Genomic DNA, 13,018 nt, shown 5'->3' with positions numbered 1-13,018 from the left:
ATAAAATCAACCTTTTTAATAGTCTTGGTCCAGAATACCATCAAATGTTGACATCTCAAGTCTCATTTCAGATATATTGTGCCAGTCTATGCAGTTGCAAAAAAATGTGGCAACATCTTGATGCTAAGGCTAATTAGTGGAGAAATTAAAAATATGACTTGAGTGTTTCTGTAAATTAAAAAGAATCTCTACTTTTCAGGTAGGTGCTAATCTGCATCCATATATATGCTCATCCCGGATCAGGATGGCAACAACTCGCAAGAGCTTCATAAATTGTGGGTTATGTAATATTGGGGAGAAGAACTGAGAATAGATAAGAGGGTAAGGTGATAATTCTACGGTCTTTTTATGCCACCTTTCTCCTCTATGTCTGCTCCTAAATAAATTGTTCTTCTGGTGTCCATATTTTTCACACAGGTAGGTACAATGTTATGTATCAACATATTCAAATTTTAAGAGCAATAGCAATAGCTATTTGAATTTGAATTGCCAAATTGTAGGCAGCTGGCTGCAGAAGTAGCTTGCAGTACTGCACTCTAACCACTGTGCCACAGAGGCTCCTTAATCTTGCCAAAGGTCAAAATTTTGGTACAAAAGGAAAGAACAGGAGTTGTTTTAGTCTTAGAATGAACTGAGATGGTTTTCTGTGGAGGCATGATGTTTGCAGGAACGTTGGTAACTTGACCGACTTATGTTTTCTTCAGCTAAGAATAGGCCATTCTAGGCATCTTGCCACATACCAGGATTGGTGACCATTTAAGAGAACAAAATCCCACACATTCTGAAGGAGGGAGGAGATGGGGTATTACTTAAACAGTTTTGTAAGTAATCTCCTTTACTCCTGTTTTAGGTTTCAGATATTGACAAGAAAAATAATTAATTAAAATGCCTGTCTAAAGATAACCCTGCAAAAGTCCCGGATTGGATTTGTCTTCCCTGATGTGACTCCCATATGGCTGTGAGCTATATGTGAATTATGCAACTGCAGATCACGCTAACATGTCGCCTTCTCTGGCATCTGTCTTCTGATTGAATGGTAAAGTTTGGTCTATCTTTTAAATCCTTGACCTGTGGTAGCACATTTCCACATTTGTGACATGCACATCGTAGTTCCTGTCTTTCTGTGCTTCTAAAACATCGAAAACTATAGGGGAAGAGCTGGTATTAAAAATCCCCTTCCTGAGGAACTTTCTACTGAATGTTTTGGAAATTGAAAGGTGCTGGGGTATGAATAATCAAGGGAGGGGTTGCAACGCAGGCACACTTCCTATGTAGCCTAGAGCTTCTGAGATTACACAAACTGATAGGAACTTCAGAAGTTGCATCTGTGATGGTAACATGAGAAAGGATCCAAAGCTGTTTTTATAGATGCTTGCCATTAAGTAGATATGTAGCCACTTTGCATTATCCATTTGTTTTAGCTTCAAATGTACAAAATGGCGTTGTGTGACATAGGGCACCCTTGCTGTTACTCAACAGGAAATAAGAAACGATAATGTTGGAGTCCAAATAAAGAGCCCGCAGAGGGCTAGCAGCTGTCAAAAATGAGAGGAACATCTTTATAGGGCAAACAAGTTTTCCACATCTCTCTCAGATGGCAACCATAGAGGGACACCGAAGGGTGGGCTGCTGGGGGTTCACAGGGGTTTGGGAGGGCCTCTAGCTAAGTGCAGTTCAGAGAACCCCCAGGTGGGATTCAAATTATTTTTACTTCCGGTTCTGTGGGCATGGCTTGGTGGGCTTGGCAGGGGAAAGATCTCCAGTCAGAGGTGGTATTTGCCGGTTCTCAGAACTACTCAAAATTTCCACTACCAGTTCTTCAGAATTGGTTAGATCCTGCTGAATACCACCTCTGCCCCAAATCCCACTCCTGGCCGGCCCTGCCCACCCCTCCCCGAAATCTCCACGTGGCCTGTTTTGGATGCAGAGAAGTGCAAGGCACTCACAGAGACTCGGGGAGCGTGAAAAATGGGCCTCCTGGAAGGCCAAAAACGGGCCCATTTCTTGCTTCCAGAGAGCCTCTGAGGCCCGGGGAGGCCGTTTTCGCCCTCTGGAGGCTTGAGGAAAGCCTCCGGAGCTTGGAGAGGCCAAAAAGGCCCTCCTGGTTGCTGTGCAGGAGGCCGACTAGGCCATGCCCACATGCTATGCCCACCCAGCAACCGGGCAGAGAACCCATTGCTAAATTTTTGAAGCCTACCCCTGGGGATACCACTGCACTAGTGCTCTCTTTGTTAGATTTTTTTTGAAAGAAACAATATTATATTTGATATTAACTGAAAAAGTCACAAAAACAGTCAGTCTACTCTGAGCTATGGTTCCGGTAGAGAACAAATGCTCATCTGCCACCTTTCTAGAGCCTCCTTTGATCCCCCATCACTTCTTGGATGAGCCTTGTAGTTTTCTTGTCAAGATTTCAGAAGTGGTTTCTTCCTAGAACTGAGAGCAAGTTACTGGCCCAAGGTCATCAGCTGGCTTTGTGCCTAAGGCAGGACTAGAATTCCCGGTTTCTTGGTTTCTAGCCTATTCCTTTAACCACTATACCAAATGGCTCTCTACCAAACATTTTAGGTAGCAATGATAGCATTGCCTTGTTGGCTTTTCATTCTTTTATTCAAAGTTTGGGAGTATCCTATGGGAATGATTTAAGTGATTTGGGAATATGTCATTGGCTGCTTTTTTGGAGTTTCTGGGGATTTCATCTGTGCTTGGGATGGAGGAGTCATCAAGTTGAAGCCCACCTCAAAACTCCTCTCTTTCCTGAAACTTTGCCCCATTCAGTTCTGTCTCTTTAATCAAGAATAGGAACTTTTCTCTGGTCTAAAGGTATTACAAGGTATTGTATTGCCTTTTAATTCTCAGAGATTGCCTGGCTTATGTTTGCAACAGAAACAGTTGTAATGGTTGGGCTTGCATGACTTTGTTTAGCTCAGCACTTAAAACCTCAGAAACCCAATTATTTCTGGATTGCTAGCTAAGGCTGGTAGCCTAACAAGCTTATACTTGTCGACTTGTCTTTTATTAAAATATTTATATCTCCGCATCTTTTTAAAATGTCAAGGTGGTTTACAATAAAATTCAACAGAAAATTAAAAACAATGAGAGTCATTGCTTGTTGTAACTTTGCACTCATCTCTAGTTCTTAAATGGATTGAAGGAGAGACCCTGCAAGTGTTCATGTTTAGCCTAGAGTCATAAACCAGGTCAAATATTTAAGTCTTAGCTAGACTTTCATGCAGCAACACCTGTTGAGCAGGATTAATGATGTTTCAGATGTTTAACAGAGCTGCTTGAACTTCCCTGAAGGTTTTGCTTGTGTTAAATTGAAATTAACAGAACAGAGGTATATAACTCTTATCTATGACCCAAAAGTTTGTTGTTTTGTTAATCTCAAGTTACAATTCTTGCTTTTGTGAACTGGAACAAAAGATTAACCCAGAAGCATTGCTAAATATAGGTTAATTTTTTTGTCCCTTTTATCATGCCCTGGTAATTTGCAATTGTTCTACCTCCCACTTTCCCCCAATTTTGATTTATTTCAAAGCTTATTTTATTGTACGTAAATGAGGAGAACTGGGAGTTGACTATGAGAACTCCATGGGAGGATTAGCTTTCAATTTTTTTCATGGTCAAATTTATATTCTTAAAAGTTGTATAAAGGGCTATATTTAGCACTGGACTGGACATACGGAAAAAAACACAGTACTATACACTGAGCCATTGTAAATGTTCTGCCAACACAAACATGATCAACATGAGTTGATCATGCAGCAACCAGGACTGGCATTGGCGAGTGGAATTTCAGGGAGAGATTACTTTACTGTGGCGTTTTCCACCCTTAGCCACTTGAAGATGTGTGGACTTCAAGTTCCAGAATTCCTCAGTAAGCCTAGCTTGCTAGGGAATTCTGGGAGTTGAAGCCCATACATCTTCAAGTGACTAAAGTTTGTGAAACACTGCTTTACTGTCTACATTGCCTCTGTCCCAGAAGTGGTATTCAGCAGGCTCTGACCAGTTCTGGAGAATCGGTATCAGAAATTTTGAGTAGTTTGGAGAACTGGTAAATACCACCTCTGGTTGCCCCCGCCTGCTCTGGCTCCTGAGTCCCAGCTAATTGGCTGGGTCTTCTTTTGTTGCCCTGCACAGGAGAATGGACCTGGAAAGCAGATTAGCGGGGTGGGGAGTGTTAGGAATGTAAGTCACCTAACAGCTATTTGGGTTGGAAATATATAAACTAAGATAGACATTTTAATACTATATCTTTAAGAAAATGCTAAAACTATAATTGGGTGTGGTTCTTCAAATGGCCATAAGATGGAGCCAGAAACCTGGGTTGTTTTAATCTCAGAAGAGAGTGTGAGTGAGTCTCTGTATCTTCTGTTGGGAGAGAGTTGCCGTTCCTCCATTTTTCCCAATTGACTGTTATTCTTGGATTTGATGTAAGTCTGTTACTGAACTGTTTTTGATACTGGACTTTGTTATTGGATTATCCCTGGACTGAAAACTGACTGATTTAACCATGAATGACTTGGACTGTGTTTGAACTTTGCTTAAATGTTTATTGGAAGTAAAAACCTACATTTACTGTACAGTGTATCTGTGTGCTGTGTGTGTATTATTCAACATTATTCTCACTACGTCTCCCTGTATGTGCTCATTCTCCTAATGGGGAATTACCTCAATGGGGAGGGAATGGAGATTTTACAGTATCCTTCCCCTGCCATGCCCACCAAGCCATGCCCACCAAGCCACGCCCATAGAACTGGTAGTAAACAAAATTGAATCCCACCACTACTCTGTACATTACATGGCCTGTAGCCTGGCAGCACCAGAGGTGGAGGTAATGACACTTTGCTCTTCCTACCTGTATGTTTGTCTTCTTCAAATATGTCTGAAATTGAAACAAGAGCCAAGAGAATCAAGAGACAAGGCCCTGAATCCTAAAGGAACTTAAGCATGTTTACAAAAATCTCCTGTACCTATTATAGTCATCTGAATATCCCAAATAAGCTTCACTGTGGCTTTGAAGAATTGCTGAGAAGAGACAATAAATGAAAGTTTTCTTCTTTAATCAACCATGGGACATTCATGATATGAAATTCTCATTTATTGACTTCTTGAAATGAATGTGCAGATTGAAGTCCAAGAACATATGATCCAGGTTTAACTTACCATTTATTCTCTCTAATAGAGAACTATAGGAATTTTAATTCTATGAGAAGTACACTATGGAATAACTAACAAATTATCATTATTTCATGAAATTACAGTTTCCAAGATCTTTAGAAGCTAGAACAGCTGAAGTGATAACAATTGATTGTATAATAAATAATACGCACATTTTAGTTGTGCATTTTAATTCAAATATATTCTCTTTGATCAAATAACACTAGTAGATTCATAAACAATTATTGAAGAGTTACCTACTAAATATAATAGGAATTACTTCCAAATAAAGATGTAAGACCCTGAGATAAAAATGATTCTTAAATTTCTCACATGCATTCTTCCACTTATATTTAGAATTAATTCATTATTAGTATGTATATTTCCAAGGAATATAGTAGTAGCATATTATTGATGTTTGGAATTAGCATATAAGGAGGGAAGCTGAGACCTTATGGGCTGTAGTGATCTTCACAATGCATGAGATAAGGGAAGAGAGAAAGGATAAATGACGACAGAAGTCAGAAAGTAGGGTTGGGCATAGGAAATATGGAAGGGCATAGTGGTGGGAAGAGATTAGGGCACAGAATGGTTGCATAATAGATTGTAATCAGATATTGTTATTTCAGTTAATACTGGGATATAGCTGCTCAGATGTTTCTTAAATAAAAAGGTATTGAATATTTTCAGCCATTGATATCCTACTCTAGGTATGCTCAAAGATTAATACCTCTCACACCACGTGTTAGTTTGAAACATTTGACGAGAAAAAAGCCTAGTGCACTACAGGTTAAGAGTGGTGGCAGCTGATAATTCCATGGAGATCTGCAAGAGGTTTGATGGACAGCAGATAGCTTAATACAGTGGAAAGAATGCTTGGAGAGAGCAACATCAAGTTAAAAGGCTTAACTTCTGTAAGAAAGTGCTCTTGCGTGAAAGAAAAACATTTAACTATTCTTCATTCTAGCACTACATGTAAAAATCAAAAAAATGATGTTACAGGGAAAATGCATCCTGACATCATCTATTTCTTTATTTGGGCTAATATTTTGTCATTGTTGGTCATGTTAATAGTTTGGAAAATAAAATATACTGACAACCCAGAGTCTTCTTGGAATCTGATGATCACATGCCTTAATGTTTATCACTTACCTACTTGAAAAGGAATGGTGATATGGAAGAACTACACAAGAATATATATATGGACCTGTAGTTGTCTTTTGAAAGTAGAGAACATAATGTCTGATTATGAACCGAAATGGATGCATGGTTCATGCTATAAATATCTACTGCTGTCTTCACTCTGAAAAGATGTCACTCTAATGGCCATTTGGTTATCTTAGAAAAGTTTGGAAAGTTGTTGGAAAGTGTTGGAAAAGTGTTGGAAAGTATTTGTTGGAATCCAAGCTCAACTATTCCGGCATGTGGAGTCAATTATATTATAGGCAAGAATTAGGAGGCCCATTGTGAACACAATGTAAGGTAGTTATACTTGGGCAAACAAGGCCCACAAAATTGTTATGTTTGGAATACATAGGTAGTTGTCTAGTATACCTATTTCAGTATTATTGACTGAGTGCTGATAATGCTACAATACTGATACACACAGTGGTGGGATTCAATTCTTTTTTATTACTGGTGCTGTGGGCGTGGCTTGGTGGGTGTGGCAGGGAAAGGATACTGCAAAATTCCATTCTCTCCACCCCACTCTGCAAGGCAACAAAAGAACACCCAGCCAATTGGCTGGGACTCCAATCAGCTGGGACTCGGGAGGCAGAGAATAGATGGGGGCGGGGCCAGTCAGAGATGGTATTTGCTGGTTCTCTGAACTACTCAAAATTTCTGCTAGTGGTTCTCCAGAACTGGTTGGAACCTGCTGAATACCACCTCTGGATACACACCCCAGAGATTCTGTGTTTCAAGAGCCTGAGTGCTGAGAGATTGGAGGCTGAACTCAAGACGATGGAATTGGGAAGGAGAGAACATTTTATGCTTGTTACCTATTAAGAGTCCTTCTAGCAAGGATGGGAGAAAGATGCTTTGATGTCCTATTTGCGGGCTTCCTAGACTGTTTGGGTGGGCCTCTGGGTGAGAAGAAATGCTGGTAGGTGGGTTAGGCCTATCCAGACAGGTAGATAATTCCCATGTTGTTAAGACAGGTGTTACTCTGAGCACATTTAGCAAAAGTGGAAGACAGTTGGACTGTTTATGTGCTGGCTTTGAAGAGACTTTTTACCATAGTGTGTTTTGTGAAGGAGTGGATGTACTGGGTGATTCTTCCGCTGGGGTAAAAAAAAAAAATAGTGTTGTTTGATGCTCCCGGTGTATCTCTGAAGTCACTGCTCATGTGTCTGCTTGCTATTATTGACACAAGTCATTAAACTTCAAATTGGTTTCATAAACACTTTCAGAATAAAGTCAGAGTAAAACAGCCCATCAAAAGATAAGTATCAAGAACAACTGATTTCAGGGAAAGGTCCTCATTGAAAGATCAGTTTTAAAAAGGGCTTTAACCATGTCGGTGTTAGGGACCAGTGGTGGGACTCAAAAAATTTCACTACCGGCTCTGTGGGTGTGGCTTGGTGGGCATGGCTTGGTGGATGTGACAGGAGAAGGTTAGTGCAAAATCCCATTCCCTTCCCACCTCACTAACCTGCCTTCCAGCTCTGTTCTCCTATGCAGGGCAACAAAAGAAGACCCAGCCAATCAGCAGAGGCAGCGAATAGATGGGGGTGGGGCCAGTCAGAGGTGGTATTTGCCGGTTCTCCAAACTACTCAAAATTTCCACTACTGGTTCTCCAGAACTGGTTAGAACCTGCTGAATACCACCTCTGTTAGGGACCTGAGTGTCATAGAAAGGAAGTCATTCCACAGGACATGTATTACCACAAAGTATTACCCATCTGTGCATTAATGTTAAGTTGAACCATTGAGAAGAATTCCTTTGAAAAACAAAGGTCCCTAGGAGACTCATGTAATAAGGATCTTTTTAAAAGATAAACTCAGTTCAAGAAACATTGTGGAGTCTTGTTCCTTAGAGCAAGAAAGGTTTTGTCTACCAGGAGATAAATTTGCACAACCAGGTTCTGAAAACTTTCATTATGCAATAACTCTGTTACATGATGTTTGCAGGTATGTCATGTAGAACGCATTCAGAGATGTCCTTGTTGTGATTTCAAAACTCACTTGCAGGCAACAATGTTTGGTGGGAAAAAAGGAGCAAGTGTTGATATTCCCAATGAAGAGATTTGGTATTCCTTGACTTACAATCATTTGCTCAACAACCTTTCAAAATTACAATGGCACTAGGTAAAGCAATATATAACCTATCCTCATAATTATGACTCTTGCAACATCTCCAAGTTCCCATGATAACAATTCGGATGCTTGGCAACCAAAATGTATTTGCAATGGTAGCAAAAGTTGTAAAACTGGATGTGAATACTTAATAATTCAAATTCTGGACCTACCGTAATTGTGATTATAAGTCAAAGACTACCTTACTTTTATTCTTGAATTCTGTGCCTTGGAGACTCTCAGATGATGGTGGTAATATATGGAATGAGAACCCCAGTTTTAACAGCTGTGATATTCTATACAAATTAATACATGGATGACCTCAAGTGACACAGTTTAATAAGATATGCTTATTTTTACAGAACTGACAAAAGTGTGAATGTTGTTGCTAATATGCAGCTAGCAGCCCAAATAAAATAATATTACAATGCAGAAAAGCTAGTGCAGGAGAGCTGATTTTTTTCCCATCTCCTTTGCTCCAAATATGTCTTGTCTGAAATTGAAACCTCAGTTCTTTTGCCTCTTTATCCCCTGAAAGTTTACTGTTGACACTATTTCCAGGTATTTAAAAAGCAGTAGCAGAACTGCCCTGCAGTAACTTAGCAACTACAATATTTCTGCAAATGCCTTGGGTATATACTGAAAGAAAAATATGCCATCTGCTCACATGGCTCTCGTTTTGGCTATGGCAACATGATCTGACAAATAGTAATCAGTGGTGAAGAAGTGGGAAACACAGCTGTGACTTCTGACCCAGGTTGTTGGTATTTCTCTGCTTGTACCCTACAAAACAGGGGATTAGGAATTTACAGATTAACAGAATTGGAAAACCACAGATCTTGATTACACCTTAGCAGCACCCCTTAGCATGTAAATAAGACTCAGCACTATCTTTGACATCACCAACAAGATATGGTACAGAAAATAAACCGAACAAAATGGCAGTCACGTCCTTTTCCTCCCTATCCTTTGGGCATGACTAGGATTAAATCCAGCTCCTCTTTTTGCCTAATCCCATCAGACCCAAATTGACCCTTGCTGTTGTGGTTCGCTGGCAGCAGGTGAGGTCAGCTGAGGTCTTGGAGAGCGAGGACTTGGATGAGGGGCCTGTGTGTTATGCAGGGATGGGGCCAGGACTACCAGAGAGTGGAGTGCTGCCTTCGGAGCTTATGGAGGCTGGAAGCAGTGATGCAGAGGACTCCGAGGAGCATGTGCCCAGTGTGCGTGTGCACAGGGCTGCTCGAAGGAAAGAGCAGCTGCAGCAGCACAGGTGACTCGGGAGTAAGGCTGCAAGGTGATGGCCCCTCTCTTTAGGGATAAAAGCCAGCCCTCAGAGGTGGGATTCTTTGCAGGAAGCAAAAACGTCCTTGTACTTCAAGCTTTGTGGAAGTTCGGACTATCGTGGTTTGTGTTTGAAGACTTTTTGTTGGAATATTTCTTGGCAACTTAACCTAGTGCTTTTGGCAGCCTTGCACAACCTTGGCAGGGCTCATTCTTATCAGAGACAATTAATTTTAATAGCCTTTTAACCAAGAATTAACAGAATTCACAGATAAGCATTAAAAGGTTTTGATTTTATCTCTGTTTGGTGTTTGTTTACTTGGAACAAGGTTTGGGTCAGAACACTTGCTGCCCAAACAACCCCCTGCAATCCCATCAAACCTAAGAACAGAAACTTCCTACAAGCTCATAAGTTAAAGGTTCCCCTCGCATGTACATGCTAGTCATTTCCAGCTCTGGGGGGAGGTGCTCATCTCCATTACAAAGCCAAAGAGCCAGCATTATCCGAAGACATCTGCATGGTCATGTGGCCGGCATGACTAAATGCCGAAGGCGCACGGAATGCTGTTACCAGAGGTGCTATTCAGCAAGTTCTGACCAGTTCTGGAGAACCAGTAGCAGAAATTTTGAGTAGTTTGGAGAACCGGCAAATACTACCTCTGACTCTCCAGTATCCTTTACAGTATCCTTCCCCTGCCACACCCACCAAGCACACCCACAGAACCAATAGTTCACCACTGGCTGTTACCTTTCTACCAAAGTAGTCCCTATTTTTCTACTTGCATTTTTTACATGCTTTAGAACTGTCCCAGGTTGGCAGAAGCTGGGACAAGTAACGGGAGCTCACTCCGTTACGCGGTGCTAGGGATTCAAACTGCCGAACTGCTAACCTTTCTGATCAACAAGCTCAGCATCTTAGCCATTGAGCCACCCTAGCCATAGCCCAGCCCAAAGTCAGCCCTAACAAAATGACAACCTGAAAAAAAACCCACCTATTCCAACTTCGATCATTTGATGATTTCCTTCATCATAAACTTCCTCACTCTGTTGTCTTCCTGAAAGGTCCATTTTGCCTAATAATTAGACATAACCTAAGGCAGGGGTCCCCAACCCTGACTGGTAGCAGTCTGTGGCCTGTTAAGAACCGAGCCACACAGCTGGAAGTGAATGGCGGGTGAATGTACCCATCTGGGTATTTGTAGCCGCTTCCCAGTGCCTCAGCTCCATCTCAGATATTCAGGCATTAGATTCTCATAGAAGTGTGAATTCTATTGGAAACTCCACACGTGAGGGGTTTAGGTTGCGTGCTCCCCTCCCCTCAGTCTGTGAAAAAAATAGTTTCCATGCAATCTGTCTCTGGTGCCAAAAATTTTGGAGACCACTGTTCTAAGGTACACTTACAAGAACATGCCTCCTTCTCCAAACTGGCCAGCAAATCAGCAAACCTGGGATTTCCTGCCTTGTAGCTCTTAACTTCTATACAAATATGTAAGTCAGTAGAGATTCTCAGTCATCCAGGTCATGGTTGTCTCCAAAGGTGTTTTTTTTCAGGAGGCAACTGGACTTTCGTATTTTTTCTATTGAAGACGTTTCGCTTCTCATCCAAGAAGCTTCTTCAGTTCTGATAGGATAGGATAATCCTTCCATTCTCCACTATGCTATCAGAGCTGAAGAAGCTTTTTGGATGAGAAGTGAAATGTCTTCAAAAGAAAAAAACAAGGAAGTCCAGTTGCCTCCCGAAAAAGCACCCCGGGGCATACAAATCTGTATTTTCCCAATGTTTGAGGTCTCTCTTTACTTATAAAACAGGCACCTAATGATCATTGCAATACTCTTCAGTATTATGCTCCTTCTTCAGACTGAATCCGTGACAAGGATGATATACTGATGTGCCTATCTCAAGATACTTGCCTCTTCCTATTGCTACCACTGCTGCCTGGAAGACACATTTAGGATCAAGGCTAAATGGTTCAAACTATACAGTACATTACATGCAATATCAAGTGTTAACTGCATCCAGGATAGCCAAGCCTCCAGGGTTACTATAAACTTATGCATTTATCGTAACATCTTTGCCAACTTACATTTCTTTAAATAAGGAGCACAACTATAAATGCTTGCTTCTAGTACAAAGGGTCTCTAGTTATTTGTTAAATTTATTTTCCCCCTATCCTTCCATGGGGCAGCTACAATAATAAAAAGGAGAAAAATGAAAAGGCATGTAAACAGAATGGAATAAAATAACAGAACAATAAAGTATACAATCTTTTTCTTCTTCTTCTTCTTCTTCTTCTTCTTCTTCTTCTTCTTCTTCTTCTTCTTCTTCTTCTTCTTCTTCTTCTTCTTCTTCTTCTTCTTCTTCTTCTTCCTCCTCCTCCTCCTCCTCCTCCTCCTCCTCCTCCTCCTCCTCCTCCCAACCCAGTGGTGGGATTCAAACATTTTTACTACTGGTTCTGTGGCCATGGCTTGGTGGGCGTGGTGTGGCTTGGTGGGCATGGCTTGGTGGCATGGCAGGGGAAGGATACTGTAAAATCTCCATTTCCACCCCATTCCAGGCGGAAGGTTACCGCCGATTCTCTGAACTACTCAGAATTTCTGCTACCAGTTCTACAGAACCTGCTGAATACCACCTCTGTTCCAATCCCATAATCCCTTGCAAGGTGGAGTCTGAGCAACTGAATGGAGCTGAGTGTTTACTGGCCGGATGCCTTTCCTATCGTCATTGTGGAGTTTTCCCCTGTTGCCAATGCAGAGTTTCTTTGCCAATGCAGAGAAGGAAAAAAATTTCAAAATTCATGGGGAGTTATTGAATCAATTATTTATTGTAGCTAAAAGTCTGAATGCAATGTCTATAGCACAAAATGGTTTGTGTGCTAGGTGGTAACAGCAGTCTTGATCCTATGGAGGAACTATGAACAGCAAGGCTAGAAAACAATTCCTTCCATATATTTATAGCATTAGTGGAAATATACAATAAATGATGCTAAATTCTGGGGCAGTGAGATAATTAAATTTATGTAGCCATGTGCTTTTGAAAGACTGGTTTTCTAGGGTTCTAAATGAGATAGGACAGGAAGCCAAGTTATTAAGCTGTACATGGTATATATAGATTGATTTTATTTCCCAAATGCTATCTTCATTCTTCTTGGGAAGGTCACTCAGGTATTTAGCTGAGCAAATGGTGGATAATGAAATATCTTCAAGAAAACTGTGAAGCTCAGAAAGCACCAAGGACTTCACAGTTCAACCCTGAGCTGCAAATATTCTTTTCTGTCAG

General features: G+C 41.0%; 1 protein-coding gene across 1 annotated transcript in view; it reads left to right on the top strand.

Moving 5' to 3' along the window:
* Positions 1-1,020: 1,020 nt before the first annotated feature.
* SLN (sarcolipin) overlaps positions 1,021-13,018 on the top strand; it is a 30,504-nt gene continuing 18,506 nt past the window's right edge. Inside the window, exon 1 of the transcript XR_015744268.1 lies at positions 1,021-1,036. The gene's annotated coding sequence lies outside the window, so the exon portion shown is untranslated. The remainder of the gene's footprint in view (positions 1,037-13,018) is intronic.

This window comes from Pseudonaja textilis, chromosome 7, assembly GCF_049901715.1.
Source record: "Pseudonaja textilis isolate UNSWEBS1 chromosome 7, rPseTex1.2, whole genome shotgun sequence".
NCBI lineage: Eukaryota > Metazoa > Chordata > Lepidosauria > Squamata > Elapidae > Pseudonaja > Pseudonaja textilis.
This window is presented reverse-complemented; position numbering and strand designations above follow the sequence as displayed.